The sequence below is a fragment of the Oryctolagus cuniculus genome, chromosome 15, assembly GCF_051225735.1.
Source record: "Oryctolagus cuniculus isolate XC-2025 breed Fujian yellow rabbit chromosome 15, ASM5122573v1, whole genome shotgun sequence".
NCBI classification, from domain to species: Eukaryota; Metazoa; Chordata; class Mammalia; order Lagomorpha; family Leporidae; genus Oryctolagus; species Oryctolagus cuniculus.
The window spans coordinates 89,564,477-89,580,789 of record NC_142881.1 but is presented as its reverse complement, the minus strand read 5'-3'; the positions used below and the strand labels follow the sequence as shown (position 1 = coordinate 89,580,789).

At 53.5% G+C, this 16,313-nt stretch overlaps 1 long non-coding RNA gene across 3 annotated transcripts; it reads right to left on the bottom strand.

The window, feature by feature from the left end:
* Positions 1-9,952: 9,952 nt before the first annotated feature.
* Positions 9,953-16,241, bottom strand: LOC103345529 (uncharacterized). 3 transcript variants are annotated; one of them, XR_016221201.1, is made up of 4 exons: positions 15,956-16,239; positions 14,191-14,290; positions 13,694-13,888; positions 9,953-10,349 (listed from the first exon to the last, which is right to left on the bottom strand). It is a non-coding gene; the product is annotated as an uncharacterized LOC103345529 (long non-coding RNA). The 3 variants fall into 3 exon arrangements; XR_007915941.3 differs by having other exon boundaries at positions 9,953-10,353; positions 15,956-16,236; XR_016221202.1 differs by lacking the exon at positions 9,953-10,349 and adding an exon at positions 12,798-13,360 and having other exon boundaries at positions 15,956-16,241.
* Positions 16,242-16,313: the final 72 nt, after the last annotated feature.

Genomic DNA, 16,313 nt, shown 5'->3' with positions numbered 1-16,313 from the left:
ATATTTGGGTGAGAATCCAGTTGACCATGTTTAAGAGCAGGGCTTGTTTGAATACTTTATGTACAAAGGAAAATTCAGAAGGGCGAGGCAGATTTCCTCCAGTCTAAAGGAAGCGTTTCTTCTCTCTGACTCCGGTGCCTGTTCACATGCAGAATATTCTATTGCCTCTGCAACTGGAGGGTGGTTCTAGGCACACCTAAGAAACCCTCAGAGCTTGGGTGTCCCTGTCCCGTCTGGGTGGTGGCAGCCTGGGACAGAACTTTGCAGAGCCTTCTACCACTCTGGGGAGCTGGATCATCTTAGCTTGAGAGCCCAAAATGCCACCCCTGGATGTGGATCATTTTTCAAGTTGGGCAGGTAAGTGACTGCTGACACCTGTGAGGGTAACTTTGCCCTCCCCCCCCCTCCTGCCCCGCCCAGAGTTACGGGGACAAACACTGCACACACCCAGAATAAGTCAGTTCATCCTTGCAGCTGTGGTTTGGAGTGCTGTGTCAAGTGACGAGATACTCTTGCAGCTGTTCCTGGGATGTGTTAAATGGCAGGACACGGCCAACCAAGATCTCTGGGCTGCAGCCCAGGCCCAAGAGCCTTGGCAGCAGTGGCTGCTGAGACGTCATTGTCACAGGGAACCAGGCCAGGCAGCATGGAGACAGCCCGCAGCCCAAGGCCCGCCCAGCCACTGTGGCTGCAGGAGTCCCCGGCCACCCCAGCAGAGACCACAAACCCACATCCTTGCAAATGATGCTTAGCAATTCAAGTTTAAAAATAAGTGTCGACAGGCAAGGTAAGGAGAGTACATTCTGGGCTTAAAGAAAAAAAAAAGATCATGTTTTGCTGTTGGAAAAGGAAACAATTGATATTTCATACACAGTATTTGCCATGCAAACTGTCCATTTGTTAAATAAAAACAGGAAGTTCATTGTGAGTGTCTGAGTCTGTGTCTATCTTTGCCAAGGCTGTAAACAGTACCAGGGAGATCTGAGGGCTTTGTTAAGGCTCTCATTCCTCACCCGCACCCCTAACCTCCGAAGAAGGTGTCTCTGGGGACGTGGGCGGGACTGGTATGAGGCTGCCTGAGGCAAGCGATGGTGGCTGAAGGGTGGGGGGAGCCAGGCAGTGCCTGTGTCACCGCCTGTGTCCACAAGCCTCTCCCCAAGGACTCGGGACTTGCTCTGTGTTTTGTGCCTTTCTTAGGAGAACTTCAGGGAGCTCAGAAATTTTCCTAGAGATTCCGGCACAGGTCCTGAGACGGTACAGCTGCTGCATTGCTTGGATTCCCAGGGTCTGGGGGACTAAGTGAGATTATGGAAACTAATGGTTGTGTATTTATGAAGAGGCTTTCAGACAGAGCTCTCATCCACCAGTCCACGTGTGGATGCCTGAAACCACAGAGCCAAGTCCTGTAGATGACTACTCAGTGGCTCTCAAGGGGGTAGCTTATACATTGTGGATACAGTGTACATGTGATTCACGTCCTGAGTTGGTCACACTGCTCAGAATGGCACACAACTTAAAACTTAAGAATTGGGGCTGGTGCTATGACTTAGCAGGTAAAGCCGCTGCCTGTAGTGCTGGCATCCCATATGGGCGCCGGTTCAAGTCCCGCCTACTCCTCTTCTGATCCAGCTCTCTGCTATGGCCTGGGAAAGCAGTGGAAGACGGACCAAGTCCTTGGGCCCCTGCACCCGCATGGAAGACCCAGAGGAAGCTCCTGGCTCCCGGCTTTGGATTGGCGCAGCTCCGGCCATTGCAGCCATTTGGGGAGTGAACCAGTGGGTGGAAGACCTCCCTCTCTCTCTCTCTCTCTCTCTCTGCCTCTCTGTGTAACTCTGACTTTTAAATAAATAAATAAAACGTAGGAATCAGAGCAGGTGTTGTGGCACAGCAGGTTAAGCTACAGATTTGGTCGTCTGTGTCCCGTGTCGCAGTGCCTGGTTCAAGTCCCTGCTACCCTGTGCTGCTGATCCAGCTTCCTGCTAATGCACTTGGGTTCCTGCCACCCATGTGGGCGACCCAGATGGAGTGCCCTGGCTATTGTGGCCAACTGAGGGGTGAACCAGCAGATGGAAGATCTCTGTCTCTCCCTCTCTCTGTGTCACTCTGCCTTTCAAATAAATAAACACATCTTGCGGGGGGGCAGGGGGGGAACTCATGACATGTTTATTTTTGGAATTTTTTATTTAACATTTCCAGATTGCAGTTGACTGTGGGTAATTAAAACCGTGGGTAAGGGGAACTTCTTGAAGTCTTCAACTTTGTAAAAATAAACAGAGCCCATCCACGTGAGAACAAGCAGAAACTGTTCTGAAGTTGCTGTAGCAGAAGATTCAGCCAACAGCACTGGCTTTTAGCAGGGCTTTAGAGGCAGGCAGGGCGGGGCTGACGCCGTGATGTAGTAGGTAAAGTCACCATCTGCAGCGCTGCCATCCCATATGGGCAGTGGTTCGAGTCCCGGCTGTTCCACTTCCGATCCAGCTCCCTGACAATGTGTCTGGGAAAGCAGCAGAGGATAGTCCAAGTGCTTGGGCGAACCAGAAGAAGCTCCTGGCTCCTGGCTTCAGCCTGGCCCAGCCCTGGTCATTGTGGCCATTTGGGGAGTGAACCAGCATATGGAAGATTCCCTCTCTGTTTCTCTCTCTCCTTCCCTCCCTCCCTCCCTCTCTCACTGTAACTCTGACTTCCAAATAAATAAATCAATAAATCTTTTTTTAAAAAAAGGCAGGTAGAGGGATGGAAAAGCTTTATAGTAAAAAAAAACTGATTCGAGAGGAGATGGAAAGGCATTAGGAGTGCTGGCTTGGGAGGCTGTGGACGCTGAGGGTAGCTAGCACCAAGGTGTCTTATGTGATTAGTTTGGGGAACGTACTTGGCTTTCTCTGATTGGTTCTGAGCTGGCAATGGGCAAAAAAAAAAAAAGGAAGCAAGGAAGCTGGCAGTTCCTGACCAAGCCCTGACGTCCTGGGCCAGTTGTTGTGGACGCTGTGGTTTGGCTTCCTGTCCTGGCCACTGCGGAGGCTGTGGTCAGAGTCCTTGCATCATACGTGGCCTGGCCAGGCACGCTTTGCATGCTCTGTCTCAGTCCCCATGCTTGGTCATTGCCTTGCCTGCTGACCGGTCCGAGAAGGCTCTTCACAGCTCAGGGATTGCCCAGCCACCTTCATAGCAACCCCACCATCAGGAATAGGAGGACGCAGGGGCCAGCTTAGTGGTGCCGAGGTTTAAGCCTCTGCCCGGGACACTGGCATCCCATAGGAGCGCCAGTTCAAGCCCTAGCTGTGCCACTTCCGATCCAGCTCCCTGCTAATGTGCCTGGAAAAGCAGCAGAAGATGGCCCAAGTGTTTAGACCCCCCCGCACCCGAGTGGGAGAATCAGAGGAAGTTCTAGGCTGCTGGCTTTGGTCTGGCCCAGCCCTGGTATTAAGACCATTTGAGAGAGTGAACCAAGGGATGGAAGATTCTTTGTGTGTGTAATTCTGCCTTTCAAATGGAAAGGAGAGGAGAAAAGAGGGGAGGAAGGAGAAGGGAGGAGAGGGGAGGGGAGGGAAGGGGAGGGGAGGGGAGGGAGAATAGAATATGGTCTCCTTTGACAACGCTTGAATTTCTCAGCTTTCATCAGGGTTGGGGGGTGGAGGGGTCCCTGATGATGGGTGGGTTTACTCGGCAGTCAGTAAGATTGATGGGCAGTGGTTTCCATGTGGGATAATCTAGGAATGTCATTAGGATGAGCCTTGGTCTTCTCTGTTGCAATAACAAAATACTTGAGCCTGGGTAATCCATAAAGAGAAGTTCATGTGGCTCCCAGTTCTGACGTCAGAAGCCCGAGAGCATGGCGCTGGTAGCGGCTTTGGCCTCCCTGCTGCATCGTGACTTGGAGAGACAGAGCACGCCTGTGAGCTCGGTTCTCTCCTCTTGTAAAGCTACCGATGCCATCACGAGCTACACACCAGCCCCCATGGCCTTGTCTGATCCAATCACCTTCCAAAGGCCCTGCCTCCAAACACCGTTCACATATACATTAAAAAAAAAATTTATCTTTCTTTCTGAAAAGCAGAGGCAGAGAGAGAGGGAGACAGACAGACAGACACTGGTTCACTTCCCAAATGGCTGCAATGGCTGGAGCTGCACCGATCTGAAGCCAGGAGCCAGGATGTTCTTCCAGGTCTCCCACGTGGGTGCAGGGGCCCAAGGACTTGGGCCATCTTCTACTGCTTTCCCAGGTTATCAGCAGCGAGCTGGATCGGAAGTGGAGCAGCCGGGACTCGAACCAGTGCCCATAGGGGATGCCAGCACTGCAGGTGGATGCTCAACCCGGCACGCCCCAGCACCGGCCCTGGATTGCTTTTTTTTTTTTTTTTTTTTTTGACAGGCAGAGTGGACAGTGAGAGAGAGAGACAGAGAGAAAGGTCTTCCTTTGCCGTTGGTTCACCCTCCAATGGCCGCCGCGGCCGGCGCGCTGCGGCCGGCGCACCGCGCTAATCCGATGGCAGGAGCCAGGAGCTAGGTGCTTTTCCTGGTCTCCCATGGGGTGCAGGGCCCAAGCACTTGGGCCATCCTCCACTGCACTCCCTGGCCACAGCAGAGAGCTGGCCTGGAAGAGGGGCAACCAGGACAGAATCCGGTGCCCCGACCGGGACTAGAACCCGGTGTGCCGGCGCCGCTAGGCGGAGGATTAGCCTAGTGAGCCGCGGCGCCGGCCTGAACTGCTTCTTTAGCTGTGAGGAGTGAGCCCAACTGTTGATACTCTGGGGCTGGAAGGCTGAGAACAAACATAAAGCGTGTTTCAGGGCTGGAATCTGGATGAACTCCACTTCAGAGTTTCCTTGGGATTTCTTTGTTGCAGGATGACAGCTGACACCAGAGTAACCTCAGCCGCCTCTCAAATGTCGCCTGCAGTGTTGGTTTCGGATGGTGACCAATTCTTCCGCTAGGTTATATTTAGCTCACGCGGTGCTACCAGACCCTCTTCCTTCTGAGATTCTTGGAGCGAAGGGTACTGTCAGCTGGTTCCCATTACACTTCCTTTGCAGAATCAGGGGCTGCACATTTGCATTTTCCCGGGCCGCTCTGACTCTCTCGGGGGATTTCATTGTGGTTGCTGCTAAGGCTGCGTGTTTGACGTAAGGACCTGTGACAGGGTTTCCTTTAGCTTCAATCTTACCTCTTTTTTAAGGCCCCGCCCTTTGAAAACAGTCACCTCTGTAGTCATTAGACGTACTCTCAAAGGTGCTTCGCTTGCAGTTCATTTGGGCGGGGGTTCCAGCATGCATAAGTTCTGCATTGCTGGGAAAGCAGGTGTGCCCCCCGCCCCGTGTATGTGTGCTCTCTGGTCTCTGGCTAGTTGACAAGCTATGGTGAGGGCAGCCACTCATTGAGATCGATGTGCAAAGGAGGTTGAGGACTATAAAAAGAACTTGGATTAGTGACGGTATCCCCTACTTGATAACTTCCAGCGTCAGCCTGGACATACAAATTCATCAGCACCTAAGTCTCGGGTCGGGGCTATCACAGAGATCCAGAGGGACCACGGTGAGGCTCTCCTGCTGTTGGGGATCCAGAGATGAGTCAGCTGCTGAGACGTGTCCTCAGGCCTTGGGAACAGCTCGCTGGTTGCGGAACCCTGAGGTCAGGCAGGAAGCCTGGAGTGGTTTAGCAGAAGCAACAAGATGTGCAGCGGAGCTAAGCCAGAGCGGCTAAACGCTGCACCCGAGCCAAGGGCGAGGCATGGGGAAGTGGTAGATGCAGGCAGTTCCCGGGAAACCAAAAGACCTTGTCCAGCGCACTCACGCACAAAACAGCCACAGTGTCTGGGGAAAGGCGGTCTCTGAGGAGCCTTCTTCAGGTTCACGGCTGGCTCCCCGAGCAAAGCGCCTCTTCCTGAGAACAATCCCAGGACAGTCTGGCACCCGTGGTCTGCGGCATCCAGCCAAGCCTGGCAGTCCTCTCAGCTGTGGTTTAGCGAGGAGCCGCGGAACGCTTGGATGGTTTTGGCCTATCAGGAAGGAATGTTTTCCCACTGCCTTGGTCCTTTTTGCTGGAACGGAATAGCTGAGACTGGGTAATCTGTAAGAGAATGGGGTTTATTTTGGGGTGTGGGGGAAAGTCCAAGGGCACCCTGCTGACACCTGCTCAGCTTCTGGTGGGGGCCTCCTGCTGCCTCAACTCTGGGTGGCAATCACAAGGGCCAGGGAGTGTGTGTCCAAGAAGAACACACGAGGGCAGCCTCACTTTCCAACAACCTAACTCTCATGGTAGCTAATCCAGTCCCAGGAGGCTCAGAACTCACTTCAAAGACAGAGACACTGAGTTAGTCAGCGTCTCCTTCCCTTAAAATGCCTGAGAAGAGCTTCTTGGGGGGCTGGTGCTGTGGCATAGTAGGTTACATATCTGCCTGCAGTGCCGGCATCCCATATGGGCGCCAGATGGAGTCCCAGCTGCTCCTCTTCCGATCCAGCTCTCTGCTGTGGCCTGGGAAAGCAGTAGAAAATGGCCCAAGTCCTTGGGCCCCTGCACCCATGTGGGAACCCAGAGGAGGCTCCTGGCTCCTGGCTTCGGGTTGGTCCAGCTTTGGCCATTGCAGCCATTTGGGGAGCGAACCAGTGGATAGAAGATCTCTCTCTCTCTCTCTCTCTCTCTCTGCAACTCTGCCTTTCAAATAAGTAAATCTTTTTTTAAGTGAAGGAGGAGGAACAGAAGGAAGGGGGAAGGCAATGGAAAGAGAGGGCCATGGTTCCAGTGCTAAGTGAGTCTGTCCTGAGGAAGCTCGCGGGCCCTGTGTCCCAGAGCAGGGAGGAGCTTTTGCCATCAAGGGCTTGGGGCTGACAGGTAAGAGCTGGGGACGAGAAGATCCAGACATTTCTTTGAAATGCTTTCCATTTGGGTCGTCTGAGTATTCCAAGAAAGAGGTAGGATAGATGTAGAAAGAGTAGTGCCTGTTTCTACCAGGAATGGATGAGTCTGGGGCCGGCCTTGGGGCACGGTGGATGAAGCTGCCACTTGCAATGCTGGCATCCCGTATATTGGAGCGCCAGTTCGAGTCCCAGCTGCTCTGCCTCTGAACCAGCTTCCTGCTGGTGCATCTGGAAGGCCCAAGTGCCAGGTCCTGCCACCCACGTAGGAGACCCAGATGGAGTTCCTGGCTCCTGGTTTCAGCCTGGACTGTCTGTGGTGGCTATTTAGGGAGTTAACTAAAAGATGGAAGGATCTCTCTCTCTCTCTCGATCTCTTGATCTCTCTCTAATAAATAAATCTTGCAAACAAAAGAAGTTGAGGAGGTTGCCATCGGTGGTGGATACATTGTGTCCTCCACAAAGTTCAAGTCCTCACCCCCAGAATCTGCACATTTGACTTTACTTGGAAACCAAGTCTTCGTCTATGTGATCAACTCAATGTTGGGTCATGCTGCATCAGGGTGTGCCAGAATCCAATGGCTGGTGTCCTTAGAAGAAGGAACTGCAGACATGAGGGAGACACACAGAGGAGCTGCCTGAAAGCAGAGGCAGACACTGGGTGTCACGTCTAGAGGCCGTGGAACGCCACGGCTTGCCAGCGAGCACCAGAGCCAGGGAAAGACCGGGAAGGATCCTCCCCATGAACCTTCACGGGGAACACGGCCTGGCTAACACCTTGACCTTGGGCTGCTGGCCTCAGAGCAGTGAAAGGATGCATTTCTGCAGACTCATGCCTCCAAGCAGCAGCCTGGGGGGGAGGGGTTCCCCACATGGTACTCATGGCTAATTCACCTTGAGTGTGCGGGGACCGGCAAGACATGGATGCCTCTTCCTCCTTCAACGTCTTGGTTCTCCTTGTGTGACATGGGATGTCTTTTTTCCTCCAGCATCTGTTCCCTTGTCCACAAGGGTCCTTGTCGGTGAGTGGTGGGTTGTGGTGCAGGTACCTCGCTGTCTGATCTGGAGGTCCACAAGCCAGATTCATGTCCAGTCTCGTTCGTGTTCTTAGCCCTGTTAAGGGTCCGGGGTGGGTGTTGCAGTTCAAGTAAAGGGGCTGCTTCCTGTTCTCATTGATGTTTTCAAGTTAGGTCTCCAATCTGAGGTTTAACTTCATGGACAAAAGACACAGGGGTTGCTTTGTGAACAATCCCAAACACTGCGATGTGTTTTCCAGCCTATCTTGGAAAATTTCGTACAGGGTCATCTGATCACATGATTGAATTATGGCCCATCTTTATTGGAGATGCTTTAGGTACAACATTTTTAAAAAATTATTCCTTTATTTGAGAGGTAAAGTTACAGATAGAGGGGGAGAGACAGAGAGAGGTCTTCCATCCACTGGTTCATTCCCCAAATAGCCGCAATGGCTGGAGCTGGGCTGACCCAAAAGCAGGAGCCAGGAGCTTCTTCTGGGTCTCCCACATGGGTGCAGGGGCCCAAGCACTTGGGCCTTCTTCCACTGCTTTTTCCAGCCACAAGCAAAGAGCTGGATCATAAGAGGAGCAGCTGGGCCTGAAACCAGGCCCATATGGGATGCCAGCACCGCAGGCAGAGGCTTGGCCCACGAAGCCACAGTGCTGGCCCTCTAGATACGACTTTTAGGAGACTTTGCTCAGTGTGTTGTCTTTGTGTGGACTTTCAGGTGACAGAGGGTTCTGTAGGAACTTTCCTGGGTGAACCTGGTCACTTTTGCCACTTGGGATTTAGCATTCAAGGTCCTGACTGACACAGGCACAAGCCGATGTCAGGGTGGTAACCCTTGGTCTCACACACACACACAAACACACACCACACCCCAACCTCCCAATTATTCTCGGAATACTTGCTGGTCTTGCTTGGGTTGGGTAATTCCTTAATCATAGTTCTCAGTTCAGTTTGGTCCAAGGCTTACATTCTACAATTGCCTGCATCCCTGGCTTGTGGGAGGGACGGATGTTTAAGGAGGGAACTGGCATTTGAGGGTCTTAGGAGAGTTGGTGGGAGAGGGTAGGGATCTAGACAAAGGGAAGAAAAGCAGATTGCGACAGACATGTGGAAAGAGAGGAGGCCCAAAGGACTCAGGGAGAGGGAGAGCTGACCTCAGGGAGGCCACAGGAGGACAAGCCGGGAAGGACTTAGCTGGAAAAGCAGGCCCGTGTGTGGCTGTTTAAGTCTGTCTAAGTGCTCATTAGCCTTGGCCAAAGAAACATTCGGGGAAGCAATTTTTGGAGCAGAATTGCGTTGGGAGACCTCTGACTCCTAATGACTTTCAAAACACGCTGCCCACGGGGCCTGGAAATCTGCCCTTTCTTCTCCGAGGCATCTCTCGAGCGAGCAGAGTGGTCCCAGCAGGCCTCGGTGGTCCCTGATGAAGGTGGTGCTTGGCAGAGAAGGGCACAAGACGTGGGATTACAAAGAGAGTGCACGCAGGGAGCAGGCGTTTTGGCTGGAGTCAGAGAGGATTTCAACTCAGACCCCACCTCCAGAGCCAGCTGGCCACAGCGGGGGAGGAACGCCATGCTCCTGTCTCTTGGGACACAAAATCGGGACCAAAGGAGGATTGTGTGCAGTTTTATTGGTGACCACGGCGAAGTCTGTCCAAGGAGACACCGGTGTGATGAGAAGCGCTGACTTGGCCTGGGAGGCCAATTCAAACAGGCTCTCTTTGGGCCTATGCTTGTGTTCCACAAGGACTTTCTTTCTTAGGACAGATGGCACAGCACAAAACAGCCGTGTACAATGCAGCAGAGTGGGGAGCTCAAAAGGAATGGCCTGATTCTGCCAGAGATGCCAAACCGATGGGAATCAGGAACAAAACCCAGGTAGAGCCACGAAACTCAACACTGAGAGAGAGGTGTTCAGACGGCCACAGCCACTCACTGGAGAGGCCACGGCAGTGAGGCCCAGGGCCTCCGAGGGCACTGTGCCTGGGGGGAGGCTGGGGGCCTCGGCCACAAGCAGTGCTCGTGCTGGTGTCCTGGGAACACCAGGAAAACTCTGAACATCGACAGAGACCACTCAAGTGAGAACCGGCAAATGCTCTTTATTCTCAGCTTTCTACAGCAAGGGAGTCAGCTGTCATCACGTGCCTGTGACAGAAGCAGCAATGAAAACGCTCTACAGTGAAAAAGGCTGGGGCTGGCTTTGTGGCGTAGCTGGTAAAGCTGCTGCCTGCAGTGCCAGCATCCCACATGGGCGCGAGTTCGAGTCCTGGTTGCTCCATTTCTGATGCAGCTCCCTGCTAATGGACCTGGGGAAGCAGCAGAAGGTGGCCCAAGTGCTTGGGCCCCTGCAACCACATGGGCGGGAGACCCAGAAGAAGCTTCTGGCTCCTGGCTTCAGATCAGCTCAGCTCCAGCAGTTGTGGCCATTTGGAAGTAGATAGAAGACCTCTCTCTTTTGCTCTGCTTCTCTGTAATTCTGCCTTTCAAATAAATAAATAAATCCTTTTTAAAAAAGTGAAGGAGGAGGAGTAAGAAGAAGAGGAGAAGGAATGGAAAGAGAGGGCTTCACTTGAGAGGCTACTGAGAAACTTTTAAAAAAAGCTACATTTTTCCCGATGTGGGTCACCCTCAATTTAACATGAGTATTTTCTCCAAAGAAACTACTTATTTTATGAGCCCCAGTGTACCACCCATGGTCTGCCACAGAACTTGAATCATGCACTGTGTCTTCTCACCAAATTCAAATTACATGCATAGTATTTGGCTTAGCTGTTTAACAATAACAAAAAAATATCGTAAGTTAACAATTCAAATTCATGGGTGGAGACTCACTTTCCTTAGAAACAATTCTTAAGAGAGGATTCCAAACATATGGCCACCAACCTAACCCACTCCCTGACTCCACGCCAGGGCCGGTCCTGGAATTGCTTCCTGGTTTTGCCTCTGTAAACTGAGGACCGGAACCGACTCCCTGGGGCCATTGGAAGGACTTGGAAGGGTTCAGAGAGAGAGATCTGAGAGAAGCGCCCGCTGCCAAGGGCGGGTTGTGTATGTGCCAGGCATGTGGCTGCAGGGTGCGACCAGTAAGGACGGAGGGAAATGAATGCATAACTGAGAAAGAGACAGCGCCTGCAGGGTTGCTGGAGAAAGGGAGGGAAGACAGGGGACAGAGACAGCAGCAGCTGCTGGGCTGCTAGACGGCCACTGTGTGCATGACGAAGTGAGTGGCTTCAGATCCGGGTGCCGGGGACACCGACTTCTTTCTGGAGAGAGTCCCGAGTTCTTTCATGCACGCACCCGTGGGGGTGCAGCGGTTGACTCAGTGTCTGGCCTGGGCATCCCAGGGAGAACGGGGGAGGCTGTGTCCAGACACTGCAGTGGAAACGGGTAGGCTGAGCACTGCAGGTGCTGCATGTGAGACTAGAGGACGGGGTGTGGGGTACCTCTTTTTCTGGATGTCTTTACTTTCTTAAAATTATTTGAAATGGGGGCTGGCGTTGTGGTACAGCAGGTTAGAATGCCACCTGTGGGGCCGGTGCTGTGGTGCATAGCAGGTAAAGCCACTGCCTGCTGTGCCGGCATCCCATATGGGTGCCAGTTCGAGTCCCAGCTGCTCCACTTCCGATCCAGCTCTCTGCTATGGCCTGGGAAAGCAGTGGAAGATGGTCCAAGTGCTTGGGCCCCTGCACCCATGTAGGAAACCCAAAATAAATTCCTGGCTTCTGACTGCAGCTCCGGCAATTGCGGCCAACTGGGGAGTGAACCAGCAAATGGAAGATCTGTGTGTGTGTGTGTGTGTAACTCTGACTTTCAAATAAATAAATATTTACAAAAATGCAGCCTGCAATGCCGGAGTCCATATGAGCACCAGTTGGAATCTCAGCTGCTCCATTTCTGATCTAGCTCCCCGCTGATGCCCCTGGGAAAGCAGTGGTTAGGCGCCTGCCACCCACAGGGATGACCTGGGTGGAGCTCCTGGCTTCTGGGTTTGGCCTGGCCCAGCCCCGGCTGTTGCAGCCATTTGAGGAGTGAACCAGCAGAAAGAATATTGTCTCTCTCCACGCCCAACCACCACCACCCCGTCTCTTTAACTCTTTCAACTAAATAAACAAATCTTTTTTAAATTTTTATTTGAACAGCTGAGAGACACAGAAAGACTACCCCAGTCCCCAATCTGCTGGTTACTTCTCCAAATGTCTGCAATGGCTAGGGCTAGGCCAAGTTGGAGCCAGGAGCTAAATCCAGGTCTCCCATCTGGGTGGCAGGGACTCAACTGCTTGGGCCATCTTCTGCTGCGTTGCCAGGCACAGTAGTGGGAGCTAGATCAGAAGCAAAGCAGCTGGGATTCAATCTGGCACTCTAATAGGGGATGCTGGCATCTCGGGCAGCAGCTTAACCCTACTAAAGCCACAATGCCCGGCCCCGAGCTACCATTTGTATTGCTATACAAGGGTACTTCAAAATGTCTGTAGAATGTGGAATTAAAATAAAAGTTTATTTTGGTGCAAAACAAATATTGAGAGCCATACATAATGGGGGGGGGGGCAGATGTCGTGGCCCAGCAGGTTAAACTGACCCTAGGATGCACACATTCCATATCTGAATGCTGGTTCAAATCCCGGCTACTCTGCTTTCTACCCAGCTTCCTGCTAGTACACCCTGGGAGTAGATGATGCTCAAGTCCTTGGGCCCCTGCCACCCATGTGGGAGTCCTGGATGCAGTTCCTGACTCCTGCTTTCAGCCTGGCCCAGGCCTGACTGTTGTGGGCATCTGGGGAGTGAACCAGTAGATGGAAGATCTCTCTCCCCGTTGCTTTGCCTTTCTAGTAGGTGAAAATGCATAATAAACTTGTAAAAAAAATTCATGAAAATGTGTATTATGAAAAAGCTGTGCATGGATTTAAAACATATTTTGCACAAAACATATTTGTATAAAACATGTTTTATTTGATAGAGTTACACAGAGAAAGAAGGAGAGGCAGAGAGATCTTTTTTGTTTTGTTTTGTTTTTTGACAGGCAGAGTGGACAGTGAGAGAGAGAGACAGAGAGAAAGGTCTTCCTTTTGCTGTTGGTTCACCCTCCAATGGCTGCTGCGGCCGGCGCACAGCGCTGATCTGATGGCAGGAGCCAGGTACTTATCCTGGTCTCCCATGGGGTGCAGGGCCCAAGTACTCGGGCCATCCTCCACTGCACTCCCGGGCCACAGCAGAGAGCTGGCCTGGAAGAGGGGCAACCGGGACAGAATCCGGCGCCCCCACCGGGACTAGAACCCGGTGTGCTGGCGCTGCAAGGCGGAGGATTAGCCTAGTGAGCCGCAGCGCCGGCCTGAGAGAGGTCTTCCATCCACTGGTTCACTCCCCAATTGGCTGCAATGGCTGGAGCTGCGCTGATTTGCAGCCAGGAGCTTCTTCCGGATCTCCCACGCGGGTGTAGGGGCCCAAGGACTTGGGACAGCTTCTACTTCTTTCCCAGGCCGTAGCAGAGAGCTAGATCGGAAGAGGAGCAGCCGGGACTCGAACCGGCGTCTATATGGGATGCCAGCACTGCAGGCAGTGGCTTTACCTGCTACGCCACAGTGCCGGCCCCCAAAATAAACTTTTAATTCCACTTTGGCCCAAAGTTTTTGAAGTAGTCTCCTACTAATGCCTTGTCATCTTAAACCTACGAGCACTGTGCTCTGTACTATCTGCCGGGGGTTCCCACTCACTAATTCTCCCCCAGCCTTAGGGTCAACCCCACAGCTGGTCCTGGGGTCTGCATGGTAACCAACAAGGTCTCTCTTTAGGGAGAGACCCTGGAGATTTAGACACTCAGTTTACCTAAGTAGACTCCCACAGGCTGTTCTTCATACGTGAATGAACGAGCAGTCGATCAGGCAGAAGGGTGGAGCCTCAGAAGCAGTAAGTGGTGCCAGCTCACGTGTTCCAGTGGCAGAGATGCTGGGAGATCCTTGCATGTTCCTTTTTAATCAAGTCGCTTCGTATTTAATTGAACACCTACTATGTGCCAAGTGGCTGGAGAAGAAAAAAGGCATGGTCCTTATCTCTGAGACTCAGCTCACACACAGGTGCAGTGTGGGTGACTGCACGAGTCCGTCGTCTTGGCCCAGGTCGGGAAGGTAGGAATATTGGAGCTACAGATATTCATGGCTACTTAGAAATTATCAAGGAAGGGGTGTGTTTTGAAGCTGAGGAGAGACTGGCTTAGAATTAGGTTGGCCGGGGTAGGCATTTGGCACAGTGGTTAAGATATTGCTTGGGGCCGGTGCTATGGCTCAGTAGGTTACTCCACCTCCTGCAGTGCTGGCATCCCATACCTGCGCTGGTTCGAGTCCCGGCTGCTCCTCTTGCGATCCAGCTCTCTGCTATGGCCTGGGCAAGTAGTGGAAGATGGCCCAAGTCCTTCGGCCCCTGCACCTGTATGGGGGACACAGAAGAAGCTCCTGGTTCCTGGCTTCAGATCGGCGCAGCTCCGACTGTTGTGGCCATTTGGGGAGTGAACCAGCGGATGCAGGACCTCTCTCTCTCTACTTCCCAAATAAAATATATGAAATCTTTTTTTTTTTTTAAAGTAAAAATGATGCTGCTTGGGGTGCCTCACATTCCATACCTGAGTTCCTGGGATAGAGTCCCACCTCCACTTTTTTTTTTTTTTTTAAGATTTTAATTATTTGACAGGTAGAGTTACAGACAGTGAGAGACAGAGAGAGAGAGAGATCTTCCCACCACTGGTTCACTCCCCAAACGGCCGAAACAGTCAGATGCCGGAACTATGCTGGTCCGAAGGCAGGAGCCAGGCGCCTCCTCCCAGTCTCCCATGCAGGTGCAGGGACCCAAGCACTTGGGCCATCCTTCACTGCCCTCCCAGGCCACAGCAGAGAGATGGACAGGAAGAGGAGCAACCGAGACAAGAACCCGGCACCCACATGAGATGCCGGTGCCGCAGGCAGAGGATGAACCAAGTGCGCCACGGTGGTCTCCCACCTCCACTTCTGGTCCAGCTTCCTGCTAAGGCAGACCCTGGGAGGCAGCCCGTTGATGACCCTAGTGCTGGGTCTCTGCCACTTCCGTGGGAGACCCAGATTGAGTTCTTGGCTCCTGGCGTCAGCCCCGTCTGTCTCTGGCTGTTGTGGGCATTGTGTGTGTGTGTGGGGGGGGGGGGGTGACTCAAAGAATGTGAGATAGGCCGGCGCCGCAGCTCACTAGGCTAATCCTCCGCCTAGCGGCGCAGGCACACCGGGTTCTAGTCCTGGTTGGGGCGCCGGATTCTGTCCCGGTTGCCCCTCTTCCAGGCCAGCCCTCTGCTGTGGCCAGGGAGTGCAGTGGAGGATGGCCCAGGTGCTTGGGCCCTGCACCCCATGGGAGACCAGGAAAAGCACCTGGCTCCTGGCTCCTGCCATCGGATCAGCGCGGTGCGCCGGCCGCAGCGCACCGGCCGCGGCGGCCATTGGAGGGTGAACCAACGGCAAAGGAAGACCTTTCTCTCTCTCTCTCTCTCTCTCTCTCACTGTCCACTCTGCCTGTCAAAAAAAAAAAAAAAAAAAAAAAAAAAAAAAAAAAAAAAGAATGTGAGATAGCTCTTCTCTCTCTGCCTTTCAAATAAACTTAAATAATAGCAGTAATAAAACATTTTACGTAGGCTGTCCAGTCGGAGCCCAGGACAACCAATGAAGACAGCTTTGCATAGAATCAAATCCTCCACCCACCCCAAGCAGCTTCTGCAGGTGCACCCAGCAGTCAGCTCGGCTTTGGGTCTAGCTGCGTTTAGTAATAATGATACGCGCACAGTGCCAAGCGCTTGCAATACCACACTGCGTGCAAGTCTCACAACAGCTCCGGAAAGCACGCCCTTCACGGTTGCTGTTGTCCCCAAGACACAGAGGCGCGCAGAGGCCAAGCCGAGGGAGCCTGCCCAGGCAAGCCGGTAAAGCGGGTTCCCAGCACCGCTGCGCTCTGTGCGGGCACGTGCAGGGCCTGGCGCCGCTCAGGCTGGGACCAGGGGGACGCAGCGCCTTGGGGACGTAGTGCACCCAGGGGGCGAGTGGCCCAAGTGTGAGGGGCGCCTGTCTTCTTCCCGCTCACCGAAACCAGGCAACGACCACCTGGACTCCCTCCTTCAACGCAGGAGCGAACTCGGGCCCAAGGAACAGTAGGTCCCGCGTCCTGAGCCACCCCCACGCCCATGGACACCAGTCGGCCCCCCAGCCAGCGCCCACGCGGGCCCCTCGGAAGCGCTCAGCCCGGGCGCGCCAGGCTGCGGCCGCTCCGTGCAGGCGCTCGCTCGGGCCACACACGGCGTTCTGCACACCCATCCGTGCACCCAGCTGCCCGTGGCCGCGCGCCCCACGCCGCGCGCCCGCAGCGCGCGCGGGGCTGGGCGGGGCCGGGGCTGGGCGGGGCGCGGCGGCCGCGGCCTCATTTCCTCGCGCGCGCCGGAAGT